General features: G+C 34.8%; 1 long non-coding RNA gene across 4 annotated transcripts in view; it reads right to left on the bottom strand.

Annotated features, from left to right (window-relative positions):
- LOC141488311 (uncharacterized) overlaps positions 1–9,826 on the bottom strand; it is a 52,200-nt gene that overhangs the window by 27,645 nt on the left and 14,729 nt on the right. For all 4 annotated transcript variants that reach the window (XR_012468646.1, XR_012468648.1, XR_012468647.1 and 1 more), the window contains exon 2: positions 4,795–4,975. This is a non-coding gene — a long non-coding RNA (uncharacterized LOC141488311). The remainder of the gene's footprint in view (positions 1–4,794; positions 4,976–9,826) is intronic.

The raw sequence follows: 9,826 nt of genomic DNA, 5'->3' as shown, positions 1-9,826 counted from the left end.
CCAGTCCTCAAGTTCAAAAAGCTTGGTAGTTAAGTGGGAGAACCTGGCTAAAACAGGAGTGGGCAACATGGTAGTCAACTGAGTATTTAGAAGGACTCCCAAGGACACACAGGTTAATGCTACATAATAAGAGTATAATTTAAACAGAGCCAGTCTCTCAATTCCAAGCTATTTTACAAAAAAGCTCCTAAAATAATGAACATCAGTCTCCTTATTTTTTTGCCTTACTAAATCTGTATTTCAAAATTTCAGAATTTGTCATTTTATTGTTGAGGCTACTCCACTCCCTCTACTAGGGAAGGTCACAGATTCTCTATGATTTAGGAAACAGTGGCTGAACAATTTGTCACCCTGCCGCCAGCCAGATGTCCCTTCCATAATACTCATCAGATCAAATATCAAACCTCAAACTTATCAACTAGTTTCTTGAGTTTAATGTTTTGATTTAGTAGATGGAATACTGGACTTGATGTCAGGAAGATAAGGGTTGGACACCCAACACCCACTAGCTCTCTTACCATAGACAAATCATTTAACCCGACTCTCAGTTTTTTCATTTGTAAAATGGAGATACCACCTCCACTAGGAGCTACTGTGAAGTTCAAATGAGATAATGTATGCAAGGCACTTTGCCAACCTTAGAGTGTTATATAAACATCCATGTTTTTATTTCACTCATGCTTCAACTAAAACAATGGGATTGCCATTGTGCATGTTTCCATAGCAGAAGCTGTTTATGGATGCTTCTGCTTTCTTACCATCGCAACATATGTTTATCGCCAGCTCTATTGCATTTTGTCAACATCACTTCGCAAAGGCTCCCCAAAGACAGAAAAGGATTTCCAGGACCAGGACTTGGAAAATCCCTCTTTTCTACATGTATACCTCACTACCTTTGAATTTAGAGTTCACTCTGATCAGGAACCTTGTGTGTATGAGAAGAAATAAGCCCCTAATTTTGGAGGAATGTTTTATACCAACTGTTATCACTAAAATTTCTGGGGGAGAAAAGTTTTTCCAAAAGCTAAAAGAGATATGACCAATGAATTTTAATGGAGATAATACAGGTGGGGGTTCACAACCAAGAGTAGAGTGAGTTCTTGAAAAATGCTGAAGTGACAGCATTTTTCAAATTCACACTGCTTATTTCCATTGGCTTGAAACCATTCACTATAACTTACACAATTATAATAATAATAAAAAATAGCTAATATTTATATAGCACTTTTTAATGTGCTAGACACTATGCTATATACTTTACATTTATTATCTCACTTAACGCTCTCAACAAACCTTGGTGGGAAGGTGCCATCATTATCCTCATTTCAGGCTCACATAGCTAGCAAGAATCTGAAGCTGGATTTGAGCTAAGATTTTCCTGACTCCAATTTCTAATAGAGCAAATTTGGACACATGCAGCCATTTCATGGGATTCATCATTGGCATTGATTGGGAATGTTCTAGAAGTCCAATCTCTAAAAGCTACCCCTAAAATTCTGAAGATAGTAGTGTTCAGTTGCTCTTCTGGGGACCATGTCTGCCACTATGAGAGTTAGGGAAGTAGCCAAAGAGGGTCCTCATTCTAGCACAATGCCTGGTTTATAAGAAATGCTTACTAGATGTTTGCTGATTGATTCATTGATAGACGAAAGAACAGGGTACTAATAACTGAAGTGATAAGAAAAAGCTTTAAGTAGTAGGTAGAGACTGAGTTGTATTTGAAAGTGGCAGGGATTCAATTTAAAAAAAAAGTTCCAAACTTAAATACAAAAATAAGATAAACATTTCCATATGCAAAGTAGAATAGAGAGAATTGCACATGAAACTTCTATGATAGCAATTCTAGGAAGTGAAATTAAGGAAATAATATCTTTCAGATTGTGGAATCACCTGTGGGAGATGGAATGTTGTATAAAGGCAACAGCTGGCAGGATAGTTTGAGAGGAATGGAATACATGAAGGGAAATGATATGTGAAAGAAATCTTAAAAGGCTTCATTCAGTATGAAAGCTTTAAACAAAAGGATCATTATATAGTATGAAATAAATTTAAGGTCCAATTTTAAAATAACTAAATCTCTAAAAGGTCAAGGGGGGTCAAAATGTTCTGGGCTTGCTTTTTTTTTCTTTTCCTTTCTTAAAAAGCAGCTACTTCCCCTCAATAGAGAAAGATTTATATTATGCTGGTCTAGTGAATCTCATCTTGCTCTCACTCACCCTGCCCCCTTCCTATCTCTTCACTGTTTTATTTTGCATAGTATTTTCATTTACACTTCAGGCTCAGCTACTGAATTCCCTAGTATCCTGGCCTGGGGCCAGCAGGATAAGACAAAGGTAACATCAAACAGAATTGTGACAGAGCTCCATATGGCTATCAGGATAAACACATGAATAACATAATTACTACATGGTCTGAAAGCCTGAGCCCTATATCTCTGCTTTAGTCTGGTCCTATACTTGGGGAATGTAAGCATTAAGCATCATAGCAAATCCTCTATTAAGCATCCCTGAAATATACTTAAAATACACACACACACACACACACATACATATATAAAGATTTATTTGAATAATTTGGTATAGGAGGGTCTAGTGAAAAATTAAAAATGCAACTCAATAATATGATCAAATTAAGACAAAAGGAAGTAAATTCATATTTAGTTTTAACTTAAGCAAACATATTCAAATGAGAAAATAGATATCTCATAATATGAAGGTAACTTCTCACTCTGTTTTATATTTTAATGTAATGAGTCCTATAGTACATCTACCATAGCTGCAGAGGTTCTGATTTGAAGAAGTAGAGAAACTATCTAAGCCAATAAAATTACAGCTCCCCAGTTTCCTAAAATATTGAGGTATGGAGTAACATATAACAGTAATTTCTTACCTATTTATAGGACTGTTTGGTAAACTAATCCATTGGCAGGGGTTCAGTCTCCAGCCTAATGCAACCATGGTGTGAATTAGAAATCTGTTATCTCCCCCTGGCTTTCCTATGACCTTGTACAAATCTCATCTCTTTGGATCTGAGTTTCTACATATACAAAATGAAGGTATTAGATTAGATGACCTCTAAAGTTTCTTCCAGTTTTAACATTCTATAATATTTTTCACAATAACCAAAGATTACATGCTTAATTAACAAAGTGTATGACAAAGAGGGAAAACAAGGAAGTCACATCTTGAGAGTGAGGGATGACAGGTCTGGCGCCTCTCACAATGTCAAGAGAAAGTTGGGTCTCTGGCATGTTGGCAGGAAACCTAACAAACTTTTGAGAGGATGCAAACAAGAACTTCCCAAGAAGGGCAGGAATAAAAGGGTTGCCATCTGTAGAGTTAAAGGAAGCTCGAAACCGATGATCTCACAAATATTTTTGAGAATTGAGTAATTAACATAGTTATTAAGTAACTCAAAACTCTCTGAACACAGAGAAAGATACAAAAATGAATTCCTTATGCTACTGCTTTCAAAGAGCTTACAAGGGATTGAATAAGTACACAGAGAGATTAAAAGGTGATATGAGAATTCTAAGAAGAAAGGATCACTTGAAGGGATACCCCTTTTTCAGAAAATGTTTTCCCATTTATTAAGGCAAATATTCTTTAGAATGAAAAATAACTGGCTCTTAACTTACAGTTTTCTTTTAATCTTTCAGGTTTTGCAAATTTAGATTTAGCAAATCTTCATTCTGAAATAGAAGTATGTTTCTCCTTGAAAATGTTTACATTATTAGCAAATATCAAAATATTGAAATGATCTTTTCATAAGATGTGGGTTGGAATAGATGGTTACTGAAATCCCATCTAACACTGAGATTCTGTGATCCTTAAACTATATCCCTAATTATATTATTTATTTGAGCCACAATGAGACAAGATCATTTATTTCCTCAGGGACATATTTTAAAAGGATGAATTTTTTTTTTAGGGTTTTTTTTTTTTTGCAAGGCGAACGGGATTAAGTGGCTTGCCCAAGGCCACACAGCTAGGTAATTATTAAATGTCTGAGACCGGATTTGAACCCAGGTACTCCTGACTCCAGGGCTGGTGCTTTATCCACTATGCCACCTAGCTTCCCTGATCATTTTTTGTACCTTATCCAAAAGTGTTATATGTTTATTTAGGTTCTCCAGTAAAATTACATTCTTTAATGTATATTTACTGGACGGTATAAAAGTTTTAAGGAAAAGATTAATTTGATACCAAATATTTAAGTAAATATTGTTTTCCTAGATATTGTTCTCAGAAGGGAGCTTAGAAAGAAACCTTTATTTATATTTAAGTTTCCAAATAATTTCTTTTATTTGTAGTTTCTACATTCTTAGGAAATCCAAGAATAAGTCAATATAAAAAAAAAGGTGCTATGAAAGTTGGAAAGGGAGTGGAGCAAAGCAGAATTATATTTCTTAATATAATTGAAGCATAAAAATAAATTAATCAAAACTCAGACAATCATAAAATCCCAGAATCTGAGTTGGAAGAGACCTCAGAGGTTCTTTGCCTTCTATATCTTCATAAAAGAATGCAGTTTCTCATGGAACACCTCCTGTGACAAGGAGCCTTCTAATTTAGAAGCAGATAATTCCAATCTCTGAAAGTTTTAATTGTTAGCAAATTCTTCTTTATATTGAAATGACATTTGCCTCAAATACTTGGAGACAGTAGTCATGTCTCCCTAAAATATTCTCTAAGCTAAAGAAATCCTAGAGTCTTCACCTGGTCCTCCTCTAAAAAAAAATGATTACCAACACTCACTGGGTGTTTCTGACTGGTTGCTTTGAATTACACATACCTGGATGTTCCAGTTATGAATATCTGGGCAGGGGACTTGCCATACTTCTTTGCCAGCTGGACCACATCAGGCTGATTCAGCACCTCTCCTCTGGCTAATAGGCAGTAGCCTTTGAAAACAATATTTGTTTTTGGACAGTAATCCAGTAGTTCTTGAAATCTTTGAAAAGTATGGATTCAACCTGTTAGAAGCAAGAAAACAATTCTCCATGAAATGAAGTCTTACTATCTATATTACATTTAATCATTTTTAAAGGTATAATGTAAAAAGGTATAAAATGTGAGTGTTATGATTGGGTAAATGTTATGATTCCATTTATGCACAGACATGGTACTTCAGGAAAATGTGCACAAAGCCCTCTGACATATGACTTCCTTTGTATTTCAGTGTACCCCTTACTCCCCTTCCTTGTAAAGACAAGATGACTATTTGCTTTACTTGTGTTTTATTTAATGGATGTTTTACTTTTTTTTTACCATTCTTCAGCTTAAACTCTTTTCTTTTTAAGCTAAATTCAGTATATTACTCATGTCTTTCTTACTATATTTGTAATTATATAATGCAAAAATCACCACTTAATTTAGTCAGTTCTTTAACACACACATATACACACACACACACACATATGCACTCAGTTCAGTGAAAAAACAAGTAAAACAGGTTGTTTGGGGCCATGCAGACAAAACACTTGGCTGATTTAATTTTCTACTTTTCAGTGGGTTGTTTTGGTATTGTGTAGAGAAAGCCTGAATTTGGCTGAGCCACAAGTGTTCATCTTCTGTTGGCCTACTTTGGAATTCAGCCTGAGCTCATTGTATTTAAAAAAAAAAAATAGGATCAAATTTACTTAAAAAATAAAGCTACTAGAGAGAACTGTATTTTAACTGGAAGGAACATTTCTGAGATTTTACAAAATATTTGAAGAAAAAAATAAGAATCTCGATTATGCCCTTTAGAGGTAGAAAAAATCTGTAGATATTAAGGGGAAAGATCATAGTACCTAACAAATTAGAGAATATAAGAATATTAAGGATTTTAGGATAAATGAGGCAAAAAAATCATGAAAAGGTATATCTGAGTTAAAAAGTAAACTCCTTTTATATAAAGTAGATATCAAAATCCTTGGTCAAATATAGACCATCATTGAATTGGGGGTCATTACAAAGAATGGAAGTAAAATAAAGGCCTTTTTCACTTTCTCCTTTCTTCAGAAGAATACATAGTTCATCTCATATTCCCATAAATGGCATAACCCATATATATAAGAGATTTCCTCTCATATAATCCTAAACCCAATTTAATCCTTTGGTTTTTATCAGTAAATTATTTCCATGGATTGTAATGCACTCTGTCTCTTATGATGAAAGTAGGGCAGCAAGGGAATGGGAATGGAAAATTTTTACTCTGAGTATTTTAAAAAGACTCAGCTAATGAACAGCACTTTATGAAACCCTATTGTGCACAGAATATTAAATGGTGTGGGAGAACAGAAAAGAAACATGGTTTTAGCTTTGGGGGAGCTTGTATCTCCCTCACATGAAATAACCTAAGAAGTGTCCAGAGCAAGTCCAAGATAATATAGCAGCACAACATGAATATATATATATATATATGTATAAAACCTCCAGGCAACAACAACACGGGTGGTCAGTAATAATCATAAAATGGGTGCTTTTACCTTTGACAATGAATAAATTTGTTCTAAAGAGCTACTCATCTAGAGTTTTGAAGGAAAAAATTCTTCTAAATAATTACATCAGCACATGGACTCTGGAAAAATTTCTTCTTCCGTAAGAAGGACAAATGGACATTTCCTGTTTCACATCTCTAGTACATGTTGTCTTTTCAGACAACAATAGTGAGAAACAATAGTCTGGCGTTGGTTCAATACATACTAAGGAATAGTCTGGACCTTGAAGACTGGGCTGAGTCAGCCTAAAACAGCAATGATCTAAATGACGAACAGAAGAGTAGTGGCAATATCCTGGGAGGGGCAGTTACAAAGAACAAGGTTCAAGCAACAGGCGCATCCATGTCTTCAATCTTTGATGTTTCTTGACCTTTGAGTAGCCTTTAAAATTTTATATTTACATTTACATAGACAATATTTAAGTCACTGGTGGATTCCTTCTATATCTGAATAGTATTTTCATTGTCACAGGAAATGTGGCAAAGTAGATAGCTGAACTTGGAAGTAAGAAGATCTGCATTTGAATTTTGCCTCAGATACTGCCTTTGAGATCTTGGGCAAGGCACTTAATCTCTTTAAGTCTGCTTCTCCATCCACAAAATGGAGATGGTAATAGTTATACTATCTATCTCAAATGGTTGTTGTAAAGAATGCACTTTGCAAACCTTAAGACTCTAAGGAAATGGAAATGATTGGTATTTTGTAAGAAAAGCAAAACTGTAGGACAGAAGCAAAAAAAAAACCCATCATTTCCTTTCAAAATGCCTTTTAGACAAATGAAAGGTGGACCTTCCAAACTGGTTGACTGTGAGTAAAAAACATGAAAAGGAGTAGTGATCACATTATACAAATCTTTATGAGAATACAGACTGAATCTAAACCTAATTAAAAGAAATTCAAGGTTGAGATTTTAGAAGAAAGAAGATGCACATTTACAAAGTTCTAAAAATCATCCTGTTTCCAATTTCCTTCATCTTTCCCTTTGAGAAGCAGAAGACTAATTAACAATGAAAGAATACATTTAAGAAGAAAGAAGGAATTAGAATTTGAAGGTTAGATTCCTAATACTGGTCAATAAACCTCCTATGAAGTGCTCTGACCCAGCAATAGACTCCTTCATCTGTCTCACAAGGTCACTGAGGACCAAGGTATAAAAGATGGGTGGGGATTGATATATATCTGCATTTACCTCAAGAAGCTGGTTTGAGCTCCTCAGCTCACATAAACAATAATAGTGGTTAAGTTGTACATAGGTGACATTGATAAACCTTTATATTCAGTAAAGAAAGGCCTTTCATCACCTAAATTATGAAATATTGATGATTCATGTATGCACAGACACTAATCAAAAAAATAGAACCATCCAGTCTGTCATCATTCCCCAAAGTTACATAGGTAAATGAAAAGGAATTTAACGAAAGAATTAATGAAGGGGCAGTGATGAGAAAGGAGAGGAAGAACAAAAAAGAATCTTTGAAAGAAAAATGACAGCTAGAGTCACAGACAGGCCCACAGCACCCACCTATAATCTTTTCACACATACACTATTATAAATTCATTTTTGCCTTCATGCTAAACATTAGATTCTCATATGAAAGAGCCAAACAGTTCACCCTATTCCCAGTCCATTACTTATGCATCAATGCCAAGTATTTACTGGCCTCACGTTCACACAATCACAATCTTGTTTCAGTGAAGATTACATGCTTTATATGATGCAATCATTACCAGGCTTTTCTGACTCCCTATAGGGGCATTCTGCACCCACTCAATTCATTTTTTGATTATATCTGTGTCCATAAATAAACATACTATAATTATGAAAACTCCTCTAGGTTCTGAGTACTATTATTAGCTAATACTTAATCTTTGTCAAAGGAACATTGGAAACATTATTTACTTAGGGGAAAGAAAAAAAGGGGGCAGAAGAAATATTCTTCACCAATCTCAAAATTCTTGGGATGTATATAGTGAATTTAAGTCAAACAAATATTTAAGTGTCTATTCTGGGTAAGGCACTGTGTTGTTGTTAATGCCACAAAAATTTGAAAAATAAAATTCTTACCTATATGGAATTTACATTCCATAAAAGAATATACAAGATCTATACAAATAAGTAAATACAAGCTAATTTGGAGAGAGACAGAAAGAAAAAACACCAACACTTACAGAGAGAGAGAATTCTAACTAGAGGGACCAGAGAAAACTTCATTTAAAAAGTACATCTGTGAAGGGGGAATTTATTCTCTGTACAGTACAGGTAAGAAATATATGTAGGATGGAGTGGATGATAGGAATTATTTAGTTGTTTCAGTAATGTCTGACTCTTCATGATGCCATTTGGGGTTTTCTTGGCAAAGACACTGGAGTGACTCCCTATGTCCTTCTCCAGTTCATTGTACATATGAGGAAACTCAGGCAAACAGGGTTAAATGACTTGCCCTGGATCACACAACTAGTAAGTCTAAGACCAAATTTGAACTCAGGTCTTCCTGACCCCAGACCCAGCATTCTTATCTATTGCAACACTTAAGCTGAATGCTGGAAGTGGAAGAGTTCTACATTCAGTGAGTTGGTGGTAGTACAATTTGAGTGTAAAACAGTGAGTGTGTCAAAGAGAATAATATAAAATTATACTGGAAATATGGGTTGGAGTGAGACTGTGTATCTAAATGTGAAGATGAAGAGTTTATATTTTACCCTAGAGACAATAAGGAACCATAGGACTGTGTATTTCGACTTGGAGGAGAATGACAGAAATCATTGAATCCAGACCCCTCATATTATAGATAGAAAAACTCATTGTCTGAGGCAGCATTTGAACCTAACACCAGAGCTCTAGGTGCTATTTTATACTGTCTCAAATTCATTAAGGAAGGAGGAAAATGATCCAATTTATTCTTTAGGAAGCCTATCTGGACCAGATAGTTGAGAATGTGTTGGCAGGTTAATGCATTTACATCTGCCTTTACTTTCTATTCATGTTTCTACCTCCTGAGACCAGGTGATTGAAGATAAAAATATGAATTAAAATTGTAATAAGGTAAATTGAAGTGAAGAAACAGACATGAGAGATATGTGAAGGGAGACTTCATTGTATCAGACTATATACGACATGAATGGAGAGGAAGAGGAAAGAGTCATTATTGACTCTGAGGTTACAAGTTGAAGTAACTGGAATGATGATGTGATTCTTCACAGAATCAGAGAAATCTGGAGAAAAGGCAGGATTGGGCAAAATGGGGAATACAACAAGCTTTGTTTTAAGCTTGTTGAGTCAGATCTTATGGAATATCCAAAGGAAAAGGGGAAAGTGAAGAGGAAAGCAGAGGGAATAAATAT

This window comes from Macrotis lagotis, chromosome 5 (assembly GCF_037893015.1).
Source record: "Macrotis lagotis isolate mMagLag1 chromosome 5, bilby.v1.9.chrom.fasta, whole genome shotgun sequence".
NCBI lineage: Eukaryota > Metazoa > Chordata > Mammalia > Peramelemorphia > Peramelidae > Macrotis > Macrotis lagotis.
The sequence above is the reverse complement of the archived record's forward strand: the minus strand, read 5'-3'. Positions and strand labels throughout refer to the sequence as shown.